A 21,259-nucleotide genomic window follows, 5' to 3' on the forward strand; every position below is an offset into this window, starting at 1 on the left:
ACGGCTACACGCGGGAGGGTCCAACCCTCGTGTGCTCGGGTCCGTGGTGTCGCAACACACCAAACGCCTGCTTGCGCAGACGCCCCTGCGGGGGACTTTAATTGCCACCTTTTATGACCGATGTCGAAGAGTAAATTTGGGCAAGCAATTCACAAAACAATTGTGTAGAGCTAAATGTCAATTTCAGGTTTATTTCGACCCTTTTGTTATTGCCGGACGTGCCAGCCGACAAATCCAAACTTCTGGTGTTATATTACAGGATGCTTCTGCTCGTAACAAAGCATGTTATAATGCGTTAAAATCCAGGTAAATTATGTAGAAAACATAGGATGCAAGAGCCTGTTACATGTTTGTGGAAGCACAACAACTATTCTTAGGGTCTCTAAGGCTCTCGATCCTTTTTTAGCGTTTATTGTTGTAATATTCACCTGAACCAAACCTCCAGCTTTCGAAACCGCGTATGAAAAGTTGGCAACGCACAGGACCGAGCTCCATTGGCAGACTCCGTAAGCACTGCGTTTTAGAAAGTGGATTGTTGAGCCGTATTTTTTTAAATATCAAGCATGAAAACAATCAAGAGAAGGCATTTGAAAGTACCGCTAGGAGTGTTCTATAGCACACAAATTTAGAGCAGACATACTGAAACTGCATGGGATAAACGCATACGCCACGTGTACTCTAGCAATCGATAGGCGCGAGTCTTGCCCTGACTTTAAGCGAAAGGCGCTTGCTACACTTCTGTAGGCCACACTCGCGGATAGTTCACATATTTTCAGCTTTCTATGAAAACAAGTGGGGCGGAAATTTCTAGAGACTGTGTGTACTTTATTGGTAACAGTTATCCATGAGTGAGCACCCTCCAGCCACGTGTCTGTGGGCATGTGCTATGCGACTTGCTGTGCTCCGAGTACAGCTGCACAGCCTGATTGAGGTGCACGACTTCTGGCATCCGGTCCTCGCACAGCACGAACCCGTGCACACTCGTTGAATGAAACATGATGCGAGCGTCCGAGTCGTGACACTTCTAGTACGCGGATGCCATCGCGCGCATCGACGAGTGCTCGGATAATAATGCTGCCGGACTTATTTTCTCAGGCTGCGTTATGGAAAGCTGAGCTGTAACTGAGTCATGTGAAGCATCTTCACCCTGACGCCTATAATATTAGAGCAATATACTATTTCAGGGCGCATCAACGGCCCATTAGTTGCCTGCTCACCTGCTCATTGTTATGCTATTTTCAAACATCGCGCGATACATATTAGATGCAAAGGATACCGGCGAATCCCCCCCCCCCCCCGTCAAACATTTGCCAGCCTTCCCGCATAGTGCCCACATGTTGCGGCGCTGCCTGCGAAGCCGTCAAGCCAGACCCTTTTCTAGAAAAATGACGGCGACCACAATGCACATTATGGAATCTATATGAAGTCGAGTTTTCGGGAAGATGTAAATGAAAGGCTATTAAATTTCCCCATATCATTCCTCCGTCTCTGGTGTATAGAAAACTGGCGCGGGGATGGTACCCTCGCTCACCATTGTTAAGCAATGTGACAACCCTTACCCTGCCGTTTACTTTTTAATTTCTTGTAAACCATTTTAAATATGCCACCCACGCCTTGGACAATCATCAAGTTGGAGCTGTGTGCCATATTGGAGAATTATTATCATCAACATAGAACAATGATATAGAAGAGGTAGTTGGCATTCCCATGATAGAAGTATACATCCTGTTGTGGCCAAAAGTATTGCATCTGCAACTGTTGAGAAAAAGCAGCGCCGCGGCCACCATGAGAGCCAACCTCCTTCCCCAGAACCTGTTTACCTGTTTTTCGAGCGGCGCGTGCCGCTGCAACAAAGATAGAGAAGTTTGGCAAAATTGGCGATCGCGGACAGCGGCGGCCAAATGTGCAGCGTCTGCCAATAGGTGACGCGTAGAGCATGTGACTGGTTTGGTGGCGGCGGGCGCTGCAGCTCGCGCATACTAGCTGGTGGCTCTTTTCTACCAGACGGCAAGCAGTGACGAACTAATGAAAGCTTGCATTAGCATGGCGCTAAATAGTCGGGGTATCGCTTTGTTTATTTTTGCTTTTTTTAATTTTTGTACGTGGTTGGCCCCATTATGGCATAAACAAAGAAGACAAAACGGTATTCCATGTTTCCCGTTCGCGGAGCACACAGCTGTATTTATTCTCTTGCACTGTAGGCGTGCGGGCGCGTAGTTTTGTCTTGTGCTATCTCGGCTAGAACCTACCCTAGATCCACTAGAACCAAGAGGCCGCATCGCTTCTGCCCGAATGCCTTGAAGAGAAAAGGGGACAAGAGATTGGCTAAATGCCGACTGTTTGAATCTTAGTGGCCCACACGGCACCCGGTATACTTGGCGGCATTGGAGAAAGGGAGCCGCTGAGAAAGCTTCTTTTCTAGCCTCTTGACAGTTCTGAATGCTTGCAGTAGGGATAAGAGTATGAACAGGGTCTTAAAGTGAAGTTAAGATGAAGAATAATCACAGTGTACTTTTTATACAAAAGAAAACTGACCAGGTAAGGCCGCTTTTGGAAAACAACGAAATATGCATCACATACAAGCTAAAACGTTCATAAGTGAAACTCCAGCACCGATTCTGGGTGTCAAAACAGCGGCAGCAAAACCCATTCAGCAGCTATGGTAAGGAAATCCCAGAAGGTTTCGCTAATAAAGGTTTGCTTTAAAAAGAACGACAGACCATTTCTTGGTTGACTGGCTGCGGAACTTCCTACTAAACGTAGCAGAAAACTACATGGAAGAATCAATAAACAGTAAGCCCAAACAAGGATTCTTTGAGAAATAAAGTCCATTCTTTCTCTTGACTACGATGCTTGGTACTTTGAGCCCTCTTTCTCATTGTCCATCTCTCTCGCCTTCGGTTCTCCCTCGTCGTGTATTCTTCCGAAGGAAGTGTTCCCTCCTCACACCGATAGCACTAAGCCCCGTGAACCGCCGAACAATCGCCAAGTATTGAATGTATGGGCTTCTATCGAAACTTCTTTACAAGGTAAATTTACCTTGGCCCTGCTGCTCGTGCTAGTGGTGGCCACCACGTTTGCTTCGCACAAACGCCGCTCTGTTACGCGCGCTCCGCTGAAGAGAGGACACCTCCGTAATGGCCCGCTCCGTAATGGCCGACACATGGTCAATCCGTCCGTCCATACCGCCCTCTCCCACCCGGTACGGATCGGGGCGACCGCCCAAAAGGCGGATTCTGTCGCGAAGTTTGGCCCACGCTCAATCAGCACGAGCGGTTCGCACGCGCACTCCTATGGAACGACGCGGTCTATTGACAGCTGACAACCATTCGGCAGAGCAAAGGTGTTCAAGGTTGGGAACTATCTTCTACAGCAGCCATCGCATCCCTTAAAGGGAAGCTGAAACGGTTTTCAATTTCCATGAATTGCTGGGATTGGGAAGAACAGACCTAATAATTTACGGTTCCGAAATTTTTTTCTTCGTTTTGTTACTATAAGGGGCTGAAATCGCTTTCTAAATCACCCCCGCGGACACGCCCCCATCGCTTCCCCGAGCGCCGGGTGAGGTGGTTGCCAGAGGAGAGAACCGGCGATAGTGACGTCATTCGCGGGGACCGACCTGCCGGACCGGCATGCTGGCATGTGCTGGCATGCCTCTTTCCGTCCTGCGCTTTACTGAACGACGCTACGAGAGATCTGCCGCCGCCGCCGCTCACCGTTTGTGTTCTTATGCGATTTTCGTAAACTGTTCTTTCCTTCTGTGCTGCGTGAGTGCCTACAGCCAAGGGCGCCCAACATGCCCTCGTTCTGTGCAACATTCGGCTGCGCGAACACAGGCGGGCGAGACGATGTGGTGTTTCACAGGTTCCCGAAGGACAAGAAGCTCATCAGGTGCAACGCTGTGGAGGCTTGAGATACTTCTTGCAGTGGCTGCGTTCGCTCTTAGAAAAAGTTCGGTGTTTCTTGACCCGATTTTTGAGAAACTTATCCATAAATAAGCTCAGTTCTGAATGAAAAACAAGGAATTTACCCATAGAAACAATCCCTGTACTTATACAGCTGCTAACACGTTCTTTTAAATCAATTTTCTTTTTGGTATTTTTTAGTTGCAGCCCGTCACGGCAGCTTCACGTGCATGCTCGCGCGAGCAAACGCCGCTGGCACGCTGCGAAGCATAGACCGAAAAGTGCGCAGTAATCAATTTTGGTGACCGGACTTCGTGCGTAGCTTCCACAGCGTTGCACCTGAGGTATGAAATGGAGTATAGGCTTGCCTAGTGACATTCGACGTACGGTTGCAGTTATCGTCTTTACCACACGGCGGTGCTAAAACTGCCTAATATCTTTATGTCAACACTAGCATGGAGCACGCATACCGATTCTTGATCGAGCCACAATCGCAAAGTCGTCGAACCATAGTATGAATATCGCACATATAATACATCTGGCCATCTCTGGATGTGTATGATAAGCAACTTCCATGACTGTACCTCGCTGCACTGCATGTGCGCGCTTTGAAACGTGGCACTTATGTTCGCGATCATGTATCAACACTCAAAAAACCACGGGACTTTAGACAAGCAGCGGCAAGGTGCTTGACATCGCGGAATTGCACTCGTGTTTACAATGTAATGAGAAGTTAGTGCTTCGGCATTCTTCCAGCAGCAAGTTCCCAGTGACATTTTAGTGCATTTTTTCTCCCGTCATTGGATGGAACGTGCAGCTACATGGAAAAAAAAAAACATACGTACCAGCTAAGATTTCCAACGCGCGAGAAGGTGCACACATCGCTCTCGCTGTTCGCACACTCAACATCGTCGTTGCCGTCGCTGCCGCCATCATTTTCCGTATTGGCTGTCGGTTCGAACATGTACGGCGAAAATACAAGCTGCCCGAGACAGCGAGAACGTTCCATAATGCTTACAACTCAGCTATGAAGCCAGAACAGAACAGCGTGCTACGCTCTGAAACGGCGGCGCCGACCGGCAACTGCCGCGAATGAGGTCACAGCGGCCCCGACCAATCACGGGCAACAGCGGCGTTCGCGCGATGCCCTGAAGCGCTGGTACGCGTTTTCTTGTGTGAGCTTCAGCTCTAAACATAGCTGTATTCGGGAACCAGGTCAAGCAACCCTGGGAGCCGGGGTCTTTCAGCTTTGTACAATGTGACAGTGCTTTGTAAATCTGACAAATTAAACGTTTACAACCCTTTCCGCCCGCTTCCTCCGCTCACACTTGAAAGAACAGCCGCTTGCGTTTGTTTCCGCCCTTTTTGAACCAGATATTCGTGTTCAGGGACTCAAAACTGTAGAATGCCGCAGAGAACTCTTTTTTTTTAAAAGTGTTTCAGCTTCCCTTTAAGAGAAGTCGAGGAGGCACCGCAGCAGGCTACACTGTAATACTTTTGCAGATACGATTTCAAGTGTCTGCGTCACAGTGAAAATGCGACTCTAAGCTGTCACATTCTGTTCTGCAGGTACATGTGTTGCATTGGCACCGTCATCCTTGTTCGAAGCACTGCACAGTCATCTTATCTGCGCAAACTTTCAAAAATATATTGCAATCGCATCATGTCGCAACACTGGACGCATTCACGGACGATCACTTTCAGTGCGCGCTGCCTTGGCTGGTTGAGCAAAACCTCTCGAATCATCCAACCAAGCACCGTTCTACGTCGCACGAAAGTGATAGCTTTGCCGGAAGTAATTCATCTGAAATGCGCGTGCTCGGCGGAATGGCGCCATTTCTGTAGTGCTGGTGACAGCTTGCAAGAATACAGAACACACGCACATATGTCGCGGAATACAGCCACATTGTTACCACTGAACACGCTTGTGAGGCACCTAGTACTGCTTGCTGATACGCTTGCATTTGCTTGCTCATGCGTTTTTCTTTTCGCTCTGCCAATTTTAATAGTGCGCTTAAGCACTTGGACGCGTGAAATGCCTTTTATTTTATTTTTTTACGAATATAAAACCACCAACGATGAAGTGACGCATAATACATGGCTCTTAGAAATTTAATACTTGCTGCATATAAACGTTCCAAACAAAATAAAAATTGAGCTGTAGGCGGGAAATGAGACATGTGCTCGGCCAAGAATGAACTTCTTTCCATGTGTAAAAATGTTGGGCATACGCGACTAACTTGATGCAGCAAGTAACCGAAGGTTAAACTTCGAGTGTACAATTCATTACGACTGGCATAATATGTACGTAAAGCGGTGCGGTTATGCAGAAATGTACACATGATATGTTTTGAGGGTGAATATATATTTGAAAGTGAATAATTTATATTCATAACAAGGCAACTTATTTAGAGTAAAATCAAATAATGACATTGTTTTTTGTGAGCTGCCTTGTAGACGCCCACAATGGCGGTCTCGAGGGTGTTAAGCTTAGTGTGGGTGAAGGAAACGTTATGTACAAAGTACAGGAACTTGTTGAGGGCGAACGCATGGGAAACTCGACACGCATGAGCCTCGTGGAGGCCCGAACGCCTCGCGCCACAGGATGTGAGTTACCGAGTGACGGGTCCTGACAGCGTGGTGGAGGGCTTGCACTATCTTGGCTGCATGCAACGGGAAGCCAAGTACATTGAATTGGGGGACAATATGAATGGGAAAGCCGGAAAGATGGAGGGAGATTAGGGCGTTGTGGGAGCGCTGGTATGAGGAGTAGTTAAGAAGGGGTAGATCAGATTTCTCCGGAGCAGGAGACAGGCCAGCATTGGAGAGAAAGAAGTTAATGAGATCGAGGCCACGTTGCAGGGTGTCCTGTACGTGACCGGGAGAACCAGACGAACACCAGAGGGTGATATCATCGGCATAAAATGTGTGATGGAGGTCAGGAATTTGGGCTAGTTGGGAGACGGGAGTGGTCATACCAAGATTAAAAAGGGTAGGAGGGAGAACAGCACCTTAAAGAGTGCCACGGGTGAGCGGGTGGGGGTTGGACAGATGGGGTGTCCACTCAACGTCCCTGTCACCCCCTCTACTGCTAAGCTCTTTGCCACAGGCCCTCTTCCTTCCTCTTCGTTCTCTTCTCTCTCTACACCGTGACTCCCAGCTTGCCCGGCTTTCTCTTACCCGTCAGGGTCAGTGGTTACTGGCCCAGGCGGGTATCCCTACCATTCCCGTTCGACCCCGGCTCGCAAGCTTCGCATCCTCCCCCACCCGTTTAGTATGTCCCCTGTCCTGCACGCCGGCCGTCGTCAAGCGGCCGCACAGCGTCATTCCCCCTTCTTTACTACACTACTACTACTACTACAGGGAAGCCTGTTTCATAGCTCCTCGAGGTTTGCTGCTGCTACGCAATCTACCACCCCCACCTCCCAGCACCTGAAACTCACACAACTGGTCCGTGCCTACACCCTCTGGACGCACGCTCCCTCGAGGTCGTTGCCATTGTACGTGCCCTACAATCATTTCCCTCCCTTCCGTTGCTCCCAGAGTACACGATATATACCGGCTCCCAAGCCGTCATTCACCATGTACAAAACCGCACCGTACCCCGTTCACTCCAACAGGAGGTCGAACGAGCCGTTTCCCCATTGCAGTCTTCCACCGTTTTCCTCCGGTGGGTCCCTGGGCATTCGGGGATTGATGGCAATGAGCTGGTCCATCAGCTCGCCCGTGACGCTTTTAACCGGGCACCCTTGATCTCCTGGTAGAGGCCCTCGGGTGATTCTGGGGGATTCTGCCTGCGCCGCACTATCAAGGAAGTTTACCGGCAGCTCCGTCTCGACAAGCGCCTCGACCCTACCCCTCATCTTGTACTCATTGTGCCGGAGGCTTGCTTTCTGCAGCACATCCAAATGAATGCACTGGATACCCCTTCCCGCCTCTTTCTCTATCGCTATCGCTCCGACCCCTCCTGTCCCAACTGCCCCTCTACTTATGCAGACCTATCACATTGCCTATTCTGCTGTCCGGCTGCTCAGCAATCCAGTTCCTATCCTCCCCTTCCCTTTTCATCACCACCTGGCTTGACTGGCTGGGCGCTGAAGGTGAAGAAGAACAGCGTCGACTGGCCACCCAGGCGGTCGATATGCTCGGCCTGTAATTTTGTGCTAATAAAAGTCTTATACTACTACTACTACTACTACTACTACTACTACTACTACTACTACTACTACTACTACTACTACTACTACTACTACTTCTTTCTTGCCGGCCTGAGTGGGAAATATTTAGCCCCCTTACTACTTAGGCATACCTAATTCAGCATTTAAACAATGCACGACAGATCAACAAACCAAAGGCTTTAACTCTGGTTTACCTCCCTGCCGCTCTCTAATTTCCATCTCTCTCTCCCACTCTTTAAAAAGTGCACAAAATGAAGCAGTGCCATGGGAGGCATGCTCCCTCTTTCAGCCATGGCAACAAACAAGGATGATTGACTTGAGACTGTTTGATACGGCCAGCATCATGCATGCGTGTTCTAGTTTAATTAATTTACACATGCGAACATAAGCTCACACATGATGCACGTTTATGTGAACTATTGTAGGCTAAACTCAGATTATTTGAGATGTTTGGGCATGCACTGCGTGTTGTTTAAGTATTGATGTAGTAACAAACTAGCTAGCTGATGCGCAGCCATATTTGAGAAAAAATAAGCAAAATCGATACCATAGTATAAACAGCTGGCCAGTATCTGTATTTATTCGAAAGCAAATATTATCAAGTGTCAAATGATTATAAAGTGTCCAGTGACCTCTCGTGGCAGGAAATTGTTGAGGTAGTATAGTGGTTCTGTGTATGCATTACTTAATTAGTAGCTGCTTTATGATTCACAACGAAATGAAGCCGCATATGCGGAAGACAGGCCTGCACGAAAAGGGAGGAAACATTCATTGGCATCTTTTTTATGTTGATGACAAGCGAAAGAATAGTTCCTTAGGTTCAGCTTAGTGAATAATGCAGAAGGTGATCTCCGTAAAACTACGAGATTGGTCTGTTCCATCGTCTATTCGCAATTCGAGTAGCCAAGTTAATGGCACACCCCTGAGCACTGTGAAAGAGAGCAGGGGAAATTTGCAGTCAAGGGGAAGTGACAGTGGCTCAGCCTCTGTGCCAAATCTAAAATTGTTCCAGAAGACAACATGCATACTAGTGAATTGGGTATGCATTCACTTATACTATTCAAGTCCGCACATCATAAGTAATGCTGCAGTGCTCACCCTTGTACAGATAATATTGCAGCGCTATGTATGTGCAGTAATATAACGTTACAAATCAAAGCTGGGGTAATTCGGTACACAGAGAGCCACTTTGCATGTGGCTTAGGTAACATAATGCTCCTACATATGGGACAGATTTGTGTCAGCCTATTTCTTTACTAGTTGCTCGCTGCTACGCCTGAGCTATGCGGTGGCACCGGGTACTGCTGTATTTCTGTATGCGCCTAGAACAGCTTAGCTCGGAAGGTGCTTATAAACATAATTGCCTATCATTAAAAAAAAGTGTCTTAAATGCAAGGGTGCTGTTCAGCTTTGCAGGTGCGACATTTTATATTGATATTGCAAGGCCACATCGATGGACAAGAAGGACACCATACAAATATTCGCGCTGTCCCCTCCCAGTCACAATGCAGGTTGTCTTATGAGGTTTTTAGCTATAACCATGTGAAGTAATCTGTAAACTCAACACTAATAAATAAACGGAGACACCATGAAATGCAACATAACAGTCTGGTGTGCACATTTATTGGCTCGTCAAATATATAGCACTATTTGTAGCTAAAAACAGCATGCATGTCACACGCAAATCTCAGAATGATCAGTGGAAAATGTTATTGGTGTGTCAGACATACATATGGTACGTGCTATGGTAATGCTTTGCACACTGACACCTGTGTTTGGTGCAACTTGAGTAGCGCATTCATAATGGACTACTACATACAACATCGGTTGTGAACCTTTCCTTTGATGTTGTATCCTCTGACACCTAAGGCAGAAGTACAGACTGAAATTTTTCTTTAAGTCAATATTCAAAAGGCAAGCATGTTTCTGTCATCACACCTCTCCATCTCCCACGCATGGCACATATTGCATGTCCTGAATGTGCATTCAGTGCCGGTGGCATATCTTGTAATGTGAAAATACTTTGTCTTAACTTCACCTGTATGTTTTTAATTTACGTATAAGTTCTCCCTCCTCTACTTGTACAGACACCTCCTTCAGTACTGATATCTGTGCTGCGCCTTCATTAACGCAGTAATTGGTATGAAAGCTGTGAATTCATATAATGGAAAGCCTATAGAATACAAACAAAAAATTTGCGGATAAGAGCAGCATGACAAACCAGCTGAGATGGTGGCACTATTCTACTTGTTTTCACTTGTGATAGCACAAGTGTTTCCACTTGTGCTCTCGCCCGGTTGTGACCGATATGCTTACGGAGGCTTGGGTCATTCACATTTCAAGGGGTGAGTAACAGTTACATTTGTGCAACTTGTTTCTCTGCCTATATTAATGACGTCACTACATGTAGCAGGCTTAGCTGTTTGGTTATTGGTGTAGCTGAAGTGATGTATAATACGCAGTTTCCGCATTACAATCTGATTGCCCAAAAGCATGCATGTGTTGGTCTTTGACCTATTGGTTCAGTGGTGGCTTTCCACTAAATTGACAGTTAAGAGGCAGATTTCACTTCATCGAAAGGCCCGAGTGAAAATGAGCCTAGAACTTTTGACACCAAATGAAGTCACAATATCACAATTGAATTCATCTCGCTAGTGTAAAAAAGGAGTGCACCTGTGTTCAGATTTCAGTGCTGGTACACTAAACACAAACCTTTATATGAGTTGTTTGGATGGCATAATCAACAAGAACCCTCTAATACACGATGGAAAAAGCTAAATAAGAAGCTGCTGCTTCAGGTACTGTCATTTCTCCAAAATATGCGTTGTCACATGCAGCGGATATATTTAATAAATTGGCTTACATACAAGTATGAAGTGTGTAAACCGCATCACGTGATAAGATTTAAATAAGAGCAGCTGAATACAGCGTGAGTGTCTTTGATGGGACCTAGTTGGTGAGACATGTCTTGATATTAGAAATTGTGCTCTTTTATTCGCACACACATGCACGTAAACGCGAGGTAGGCATACAATTTCAGTATACGTGTCACTGTATGCTTCAAATGAACGGCAAACTTATACAATTCAGATATAAATACAAATAATTTCTTGTACCGGACTAATTTCTATTAGTTACGCAATGATTTCTTTTTGTCACATGCAGCAAATGAAATTCGTGCATAAGTCAAGCTGATGTTGGGAATCTAGGCTGGGCCTGGTTATTATTTCCAGAATATCATAAAATGGGGGGGGGGGAAGATGTGGCTATGTGTATGGGCCTGAAATTGATGGTTTGACAATACCTTATCTGGGTTGATAATAAATTCAGGTCCAAAGAAAAATGCAGCACACTGAACAAACAATATAGGGCACATACACTCCGCCGGCAGAGTCACTTGCAAATTTTGTCGGCAGCTTGTTTTCATAGGCTGGCTTTGATGACGCAAGAAATGCTGGCGCAATAGTGAAAATTTGTGTTCAGAATATTATCATGAAAGCCAATAAGCATCCTTTATAGTGTGATAGAAGCTGAATTCTCAGGCGCAATGCACTCTGGCCAGGGACGTGCTAAATAATTATAAGAGGCGAGGCGCCTCTTTCCATAGTCTTGCAGCGAAGCTGAAAACGGTTAAATTAATGAGCGGAACCGTGACCTGTGCAAAACAAAAATCAGCGAGATGGCCGCTTATACTGTCCAACATCCTTGACCCACGAATGACAGGTAGCAGTGCGCCTACAGCTAGATGAAAGTGCACCGTAAAAACACTTAATGGACATACTTTGCAGGCACAAGTCACATTGACCCGCATTATTTGGTAATGATTCTCGGCATAATGAACAAGAGGATAGAAAATAAAGCACTGCCACGGCCACATCATGCTGGTACTCGTGAAAAATATTGTTGGCATTAAACTGAAGGCTCGAGCCAAAACAGGCGACACGAACCAGAGAAGGAAATAGGGTGGATGTACAAAGTAACGGCAAACTTTCATTGAGCTTATTCTGCCTGCATTAGTAACATCGCCATAGCTAGCCAGTCAGGAAGAACTCAAAGCAAAATTTCTTTCACGCAATTCTGTTCACTGCTAGCAGAATATTATATATCACCATACCTGTGATACTTACTTACTTGTTGCGACTTGCTTGTGTTACTTGTTAATTTTTACATGCGTATTGCTTTGTTATGAAATGCAAATTTGTACTTAATTAGAAGGATGTATCGAGTTCTTACCTATAACATATTTATCTACTATGCTACTAGCATCTTAACGTAGAGACTCTGTGCTTAATCACCAGCAAAAACACGCACTTGGGATCCTTGGGAATGGAAGCCACTTGCATCACTGAATATAAAGCTATTTACTTCGTGCAATTTAGAAATTCCTGCTATTCGCACGAATATCCACATGATAAAATATCACCACCCAAGCACTCAGTGGAGTGGAATACAGGTCCCAGCTTACAGTTAACCAGCGAAGCTGAAACGTGCGGCCTCGGTGTTTATCACTGGGTTAATCCCCACGGTTCTTTTAACGACGGCTCGGTAGGCTGGCGGATAATCGGTATGCTGTTGTTGTTGGCGCTCGGCTGCACAAGCCTGTTCTTGTGCCCGGGCGGCAGCATCGGCACAGCTTAGACGAGCTCGTTCCCGGTTCTGCTCGGCGCTTTGTTGATCGAAAGCTGCCTGCTTCTAAGAAGTACGTATGACGTGTGCCTTACCCATCTGGGAGCCGGAGCGAAACTGCTGCGCGCAGTCTCGACTGCGACGGAGAGCAACGACGTCACTACTGGCGCAGCTAATTCAACAACATCATCTACATAGCACAAGGTCTTGTTACTTGAATTCATGACGTTATGTGAGCTGACTCGACTGCCATAAAATCTAACGAGGTGCTTCCCAGTAGGCAACAGTGATTTTGACTTTGATGTCACCGCTGTCATCACACCAGCCTTGGCAATGTAAATTTGTGCCCAAATAGCCTGACGCCACGCATCAGGGTAAACATGCCTTGTGCTATCTATGTGCTGCTGGCTAGTCGCGCACCTCTCTTTCTCTTTTTGTTTTCACTCATGGGCATGGAATTGCGCCGGAGGAGATTTGAACGTACAGGCGACCGACAGGCTGACGGGCAGACCAATGGATGGACGAATCGGCTAGCCATATACACCATCGCTGTAAAAGCAAGGCTGCCCAAAATTTTCATTCATGACATTAGTACTTTCCGGCATGTCCACATTTCACAATAGCTCTGTATGTCTTCACGTAACTATTATTATGTTGCCTAAACATTTCTAACCGATATACGTATCCTCAAAAGTGCAATAACAACTTTTGAAACAAACGACACATTACGAAAAAGAAAAGGTCGGTGTGATAGGGCTTATCTATGAGGGTACTACATAAAACAATTTCATCGGCAACACTTATGCACAATTAATTTCCGAACAAACGCACACCTCCAGCGGCCAGTAGCGCGGTAATTTTGCATTCATTTGGGGCTTCTTTCACGTTCGAAAAAACACTTCTATGTAGCACGTATTGAGCAACAGGAAGCTGTATCAGTAGTTTTTCACGTCACTATACAATTTTCTCATCGACACTTCTCATGATATATAATAATTGAGAAGTTGATTATTTATTTAGGAATCGTTGTTTAATTAATTTAGGAATTCCCCCTAATTAGGCGAAACGAAAAAAAATTTTTGAATACCTCCCGGTGACGGGAAACAACAATGCATTGGTTCTGTCCAGCTACGGAGCATTCGCATATTTTAAAACTCTGCCTGAATTTAACTGGGACACCCTGCAGCTCACGATTTGTATGTTGTGAACAGACATGGTAACAGCAAGAACACCACAGCGCATCGCAGCTGGCAAAACTGCGCACACGCGAAATGACAGCGATAAGGAGGCAATAAAAACTTATCGATGCTGATCATATCATTACTTCTGAAAGTTGCAAAGGAGTGGCGTTCACCACTTGGTGGCAATGCACCTCATACACAGGACACATACGATGAATGGATGGATGTTATTAGCGTTCCCTTTGGAACGGGGCGGTGGGTTGCGCCACCAAAATACCACTCGCGTACGTCGGGTGCACTTATCAAACACTTTTCATTTCGCCACGCCCTGAACATGTGTCCGTTTCAGAATGCACGTGTATGTGATGGACTTCTCGTTTGCAACGTACACGCAAAGTGCGGAAGAGAAATCGCGAAGGCGATGACTTCCAATATTTCTTCCGACGCTCTCGCAAACACAATTAACACACACTTCCTGCACTCTGTCTGTTTCTGTCGGTCATCGCACGCACTCATAAGGCCTGCAAGGGTACACAGGCTTACTGTATTCGATGACGCGTGGGTGCTAGATAACGCTAGTAAAAACCACAGCAACGAAAAAAATAGGTTGTTTCTGACGTCGCTGTAGCTTAGGCGTCGTCTCCCCGCTCAGATGTTTGCTATGAAGAGGCCCGACGCCGTCCTTTTTGTGCCAGCGAATGTGAGACAAGCAGGCGTGCAGATGGCAAAGTTGCAAATACTCGTCCGTCTACGGCCCAGACCAATAGACATGCATCGACACACGGACGGTTGGGGGCAGAATAAATGGGCGGATCCACCATGTTTAGGCCTCAAAAACGCGCTAGCCGCCCCATCGTACGGCACATTCTCAGCGTCGTCTCCGCTCGCCCGCTGGGCACTCTGTACGGCAAACCCGCCAAAAAATAACTATGGATTAAAATTTTTCCTGTAGCACTTTCCAAACGCTAGTCCAAGACGCACATTCCTGCGCCACCTTTTCATGCACCATGGCGGGTCAGTTTCACGTGCTAACGTATGCAGGCAAGTTCTACAACGAGCATGGCAACCAGTCGGGCTCGTTGAGAACTGGTAAATCGTTAACATGCATCTTGAGTTACATAAAAGTCTTACATCGCCGGAAGCGCCTTTTATAAGACGATAATTTTACCCACTGGCTGGTGCAGTTTTTCATTTAAAAATGAGGCTATGACTAAAATTGCGTATGACTGATTACAGTATTGATATTACTGAAAAATAAACTAGGAAAAGTAGGGGGAAGGTGGGAGATGGAAATTCAAACGATGACCAAAATGATAACAAGGTGAAAGCGGGAGCCAACGTGTCGACAAGTGGAATTGCCTAGAAAAGACTTGAAAAAGGCTTGTGGACTTGTAGACGACAAGTGAAATTGAAAAGTCCACCTGTCGAAACCTTGTCTCCCGTTTTCACCTTGTTCTTCTTTTGCTCATCGTAAAAAAATGAACTGTTCTTCAGGGATGAAAGCTTCTCCTAACCGCTTGCCTCCACTGCACGTATTGTTCAAAAGAGAAGTTAAATGTGAATTAATATCAATGTGCTATACTGAAGGGCATCTGTTTTTATTAACGTGAAAGCATGATATGCCCCACTGACCCAAATACGCCGCAGCCAGTGATACCAAAAATTGCATCAAATATGGCATACGGTGCAAAAAGTAAAAACACGTCAGAAAATGGTGAGGTTGACATTAAATATCTCAGGGAGGTTTCTGTAAACAAAATAGTTATTTGCTTTTAATGGACATTTGGTACATTTTGTCCTGAGTGGAATCGACGCAAGGCTTACGGGGCGTGGCATGAGCATGCTTACCCTACGCCGCGGCGACTCCACGGTTCTGGCTGGCTAAATGTGTGCCTAGTGTCTCTGTCATTGCACACCCCACGTCGCTGCCATCTGGTTGGCGAAGCGTGTGGACTAGTTCGTGCGTCATTAGGTAGGTGACCGCACAGCCAATTACGAGGAGCGTAGGTCATGAGTTTCTAACATGAATGCGTTCATGACGTTCCGAGAACTATAGACGGTATTGTAATTGTAGACGGTATTTGCCGCTGCATGAATAGTGCAGCGGCAAACCTGTGAATGACGAAACTAGCGTTTTATTAGGCGAACTTCTGGCCATGAAAAGCAGGCTACTCTCAAAGAACGGCGACAGTCGCGAACACAGTTCGAAAATATGATCTGCCGGTCGAGCGCGTTGGCGTTTGCGCACGTATCATCGAAGGTTCCAGAGTAATCAGTGGTGCCCGCGTGTCTTCCCGAAAGTTCTACACAATTTGCGCCGCACATGCAATCAGATTACACAAGCTTCGGTAACAACAGAATCATCGATAACATTCTAGAAACTTCCGCTACATGTGGCAGCGTCCCACCCTGAGCGATAGCATTCCTTAGATGGTGAAAAGCGCTATCCCGTAAAAGATAAACAAGTCCAAGTGTCAATTCCCCCCTCTCAAAACGCATCGTCCCGATTCTACAAACATAACAGGAAAGTGAAATGGCACCGCGGTTACGGTGTCACGCTCACCGTTGGTGTTCTTCCAGGTGCTGCCGCTTTTCTTGGGCCAGTGTCGCCTGTTACGCCGACACCACTGCGGCTAGTCATGCCATAAGCCTCTTGGTTTCCTGAAGCCACGATGAGTTATACGGCCGGATCGCCCGCGAAGAGCGAAGCTTAGAACGACAGAAAGCTAAGCTAGTTTGTAAGGATTCATTATGCAAAAAAGGTGAGGCTTGCAGACAGGACACAAGAGAAGAGAAGTGGACGGCATTCGTGTTGTCCACTTCTCTTGTGTCTTGTCTGCACGCCTCACCTTTCTTGCATAAGAGCGAAGCGTCATCAAGTGCACCTCATTTGCCACCGCTGGTTCTGGACACTTCAGCGCACTCAGTCTCAGAAAATGGAACGGCATCAGCTGACCCAGCACCTCATAAACGCATCCATTTCGTTGTGGCACTCGCTCATGGCATCGCAGTTACGATCTCACGCTCACCGTTGATGTTCATCCAGGTTAGTCTGTGGAAACATATTGTTACCGTGACGATGATACTTGGCTTTGTACTGTGTCGTGGCCATAATATTGTTCCAAATATCTTAAAAGTGCTCGCGCTCCTTTAGTGTACCTTTAGCACCTCCTACTTCTTGGCGGCGACGCTGAGTAAAATCCCGGTCCCATGACCGAGGAACAGGAGGACAAGTTAGACATTTTGACTTTTGTGGTCCAACATATGGAAAGTAGGAACACTACAGTATTGGAATCATTAAATAAGGGCCTTAACATTCATATAAGCCTTAAACATGACTTCGATTCGCTAACCAAGCGTGTTGTTGAATTCAATTCAATTCAATCAAAAATCGAATTGGCGCTACCTGCACAGTCTCAGCTAACCCATACTTTAACAAAAAAGGCAGGACAAAGTGTAGACGGTCCAATGTCTTTGTTTTTGTTTTTTTACCATCCCCGATACAGTCCAAGAAACTTGGGCGACTTCTTAGCAGCTCGTGCGCGACTTTGGCTCTAATAAACTTGGTGTAGTGGAGACCTCAATCGTAAGAGCGACGAGTAAGACGAGGCCAAATATTGCTATCTTTTACAATTTTAAAGAAGGTAAAACTGTGATAGTGAACGGCTCCAGGCTCAGGAACACAGGACTCAGCATCGCTCGTGATTATTCTGAGGCCGCCCGAGTGGAGAGCCATCACCTGTGGCAGTACGCCTAATCCGCAAGGAAAGACGGAGAGTGCATTCGCCTCGTCTTTTATAAGCTTCACATTATTAATGGTGCCCATGTGTGGGACAGTGAGGCTTGGCGCATAATTTGTGTATCTCAGCGAACCACAGGCGAATGACGTGCTCCTGTTTTTATCTCAGATCAGACCCCAGTTTCCCATCCTTCTCAAATATCAATGTATAACACTTATAAAACATTGTTTTTTTGCTTTATACTAACATAAGAAGTTTCGTGCCAAAGAGTGTCGAAATATCTTCGCTAATCTACTCATGCTCCATATTGTTAATAGCACTAACTGAAACATGGCTCACGGATGTTATACCAGATAACACAATTTTTGTCAGCAAAACCCGTTTCAATATTTTTTCGAATTGATAGATCAAACTGTAGAGGAGGTGGTATACTCTTGGCAATAAAAGATGATTTGCTGACCGTGCCGGTAATGATTAGTTCATTTCTCGGTTGTGTATGGGTTTCTTTAAAGTACTGTTCTATTGATATATTTATTGGTACTATCTACCGCCCTCCTAATCTGAATGTTTGCTTTTCCGCCGAATTTCCTCGAGTTCTGGTTGTGTATGCACTGTTGGGATTTTTCGCCCCCACCCCTTTCCAGAATGCCCTACGGTCCTGTAAGGTACTTGAAATAAATAAAAATATATGTACACGTTTCCGAAACTATACTCTACTCTTATTCAGTGATTTCAATTTCCCTAGTATAAACTGGTTAACATATTCCGTCACAGCTAGTGAAAGCGAAGCTCATATATTTCATCGATCATGTCTTAATTTCTCACTATTGCAACCTATTACTGATCTCACGCGTCGTACATCGAGCACCGCCAGCATTAGAAACCAAATACTCACAAATATACCTGACATTTCTTCAAACATAATTCACTTAGCGCGCATTTCCAATCGTGACGTAATAACAGGACGCATTGCAGGTTCCTTTAAGGAAAAGGGAACTACTAATAAACAAACCAGATGTTACAACAGAGCTAACTATGATAAAATTAACTCTGAATTGGAATGTTTCTCTGCTGAGTTCTTGAATCAGTATTCCTTGCGAACAGTTGAGAAAAATTGGGGTTTGTTTAAAAATATTTTTATTAGCCTGATCAATGAATTTGTGTTTGCCATGTCCACTATATGTAACAGCAGTGTACCGCGGTTTAATCAGAAGTAGCGGCGCATGAACAGTAAGAAAGAGTGATTTTATCGACAGGCAGTAAAAAATGCTCGTTTGAGCGCGGGGGCAAAATACAATAAATGTGATAAAGAGCAGCAGTCGCTCCTGGGAATCCACTCGAAGTCTTTTTTTCAATCATGACTTAGTATTTCTGTTAAACAACAACCCTCGTAAATTCTGGCGCCTCATAAACCCTAGCTTTCATCCCAACATTTTGCTTACCGACATTGACGGCTTCGTAATAGATGAATCTGAATGTGCTCAGATTTTCAATGAAACGCGCTCATTACTTTTTACCAACAAAGATATTAGTTCATCGCCTGAATTAAATATATTTCATGACATTCGCATGCCTGAATTAATTATTTGAAGCTGCTATCTTAGCCTTGGTAAACTACCTTTAAATTACCAGTAGTTCGGACCACCTTGGCTTTAACTATAAGATACTTAAAAGTTCATTGCAAAGCATTTCTTCGGTCTTGTCCTGTCTGTTTTCATATTCATTACCTAACAGGTATATTCCGAATCACTGGCGCGTAGCAAAGGTAATACTAATGTTCAAGTCAGATGAGCGTTCTTCCCCTCTTCACTATCGACCCATCTCACAAACCAGCACCATTTTCCAACTTCTTGAGCATGTCATTCATAGCCAAGCCAGCCAATTATTTTCTAATATCAGCACGGCTTCCGCAAGGATTTTTCATGTGACACTCAACTCACTCGCTTTAACGACTTACATTTATCACTTAACGCGGACTTTCAGGTCGACGCAGTATTTTTGGATATTTCAAAGGCTTTTGATCGGGTCCATAAGCACTGACTTCTACTGAAATTAGCAAAGCTCAACGTCGCACCTAATATTCTCGCCTGAATTAAAGACTTCCTATCGTCAAGAACTGAGTTCATTTCTGTTGAAAATTCTAACTCATATTCTGCTCATGTGACATCTGGTGTACCCCAAGGAAGCGTACTATGTCCTCTACTGTTTCTAACCAATATTCATGATTTTTCTGACTGTGTAGCGTCCAGAGTTCGTCTCGTTTCTGATGGTTGGCAAGGTTACGGTAAATTTCGCAATGACACTGACCTCAATGCAGTAAGCACATGCTGCTCATCCTGGTTAATGACTCTTAACATTTCTGAAACAAAACGTATGTCTTTTCCTCACCTTACATCTATTATTCGAACCACTTGCATCCTTAATAGAAGTACTGCAGAACTAACAATTTATAAGTACCTTCAGTCTGACGTAACATAGCGTCACAATATCAACCTCACCCTTGCGTCTGCTAACCGCTACTTGGGCTTCTTAAACGTAACATCGAACATTCTCCTATCCACGTAAAAAAAAGTTAATTCTTATATTATAATACGCCCTAACATTTAATATGCTGCGTCGATTTGGGGCCCCTATCAGGCCTACTTGATCTCTAACATAGAATCCTTGCAGAGCCGTGCTGTTCGTTTTATCTTTTCAGACTACTCATCCTATACAAGCGTCTCAGAACTAAAAAAGCGTGCCCAACTGGAAGACCTATCGTATCGCCGTAAACTTGCTCGTTCAACACTTTTCCATAAGCTCTATCATCATCCATCTCTTCACGACGATTTGTTTGAGTCACCCCATGCTATCTTTCAACGACGTGATCATTCCTTCAAAGTTAAGCGCGAAAAGTGTAATTCATCCTCGCATGGCGACTCATTCATTCCTTGCACGATCATTCTGTAGAACAATTTGCCAACGCACATCGCCACAAAAACTGACAAAAAAAAATCCAAGATTTACATCACTGTAATGGAAATGTTTTTTACTTTGTTCATTGTTGTTTTGTTCATCCACTCCTTTGGTATTACGCTTTAAGTTTTCATTGCTGTTGTGTATTATTGCTCCATGTATTGTTATTGCTTTTTCTAATATGTACAGCGTTATTAATTATCGCATCGCCCCCCTCCCCCCCCCCCCATGTAATCCTCTTCCCGTGAGGACCTTTAGGGGTAACATGAATAAATAAAATAGACACTTAATAAACAAAAATAACAAAACAACAAAGCAACATTGTCCAAACTAACGCAGTTAAAAAAAAATGAAATTCCGAATTTCGGCACTGCGGAGTACCAAAGTTCGTAAGCGTTGGTAGAACGGCTTAAGTCGCACAGCATGCACCACTTCAGGTCGTGAGCGGCACCGCTGTGAAGCGAAATGCCGTCTGGCACGACTTCATAGTGGAGTGAGCTAATGCGTCGGATGATCTTGTAGGGTACGAGGTAACGGCGTAATAGCTTCTCGCTAAGTCCTCGTCGGCGTATTGGGGTGCAAACCCAAACACGGTCCCGGCCTGGTAAGCGACGTAGCGTCGTCGAAGGTTTTACTGTCGGCTGTCGGTCCTATGCTCGTACTTGATCCGCGGG

The sequence above is a fragment of the Dermacentor andersoni genome, chromosome 9 (assembly GCF_023375885.2).
Source record: "Dermacentor andersoni chromosome 9, qqDerAnde1_hic_scaffold, whole genome shotgun sequence".
NCBI lineage: Eukaryota > Metazoa > Arthropoda > Arachnida > Ixodida > Ixodidae > Dermacentor > Dermacentor andersoni.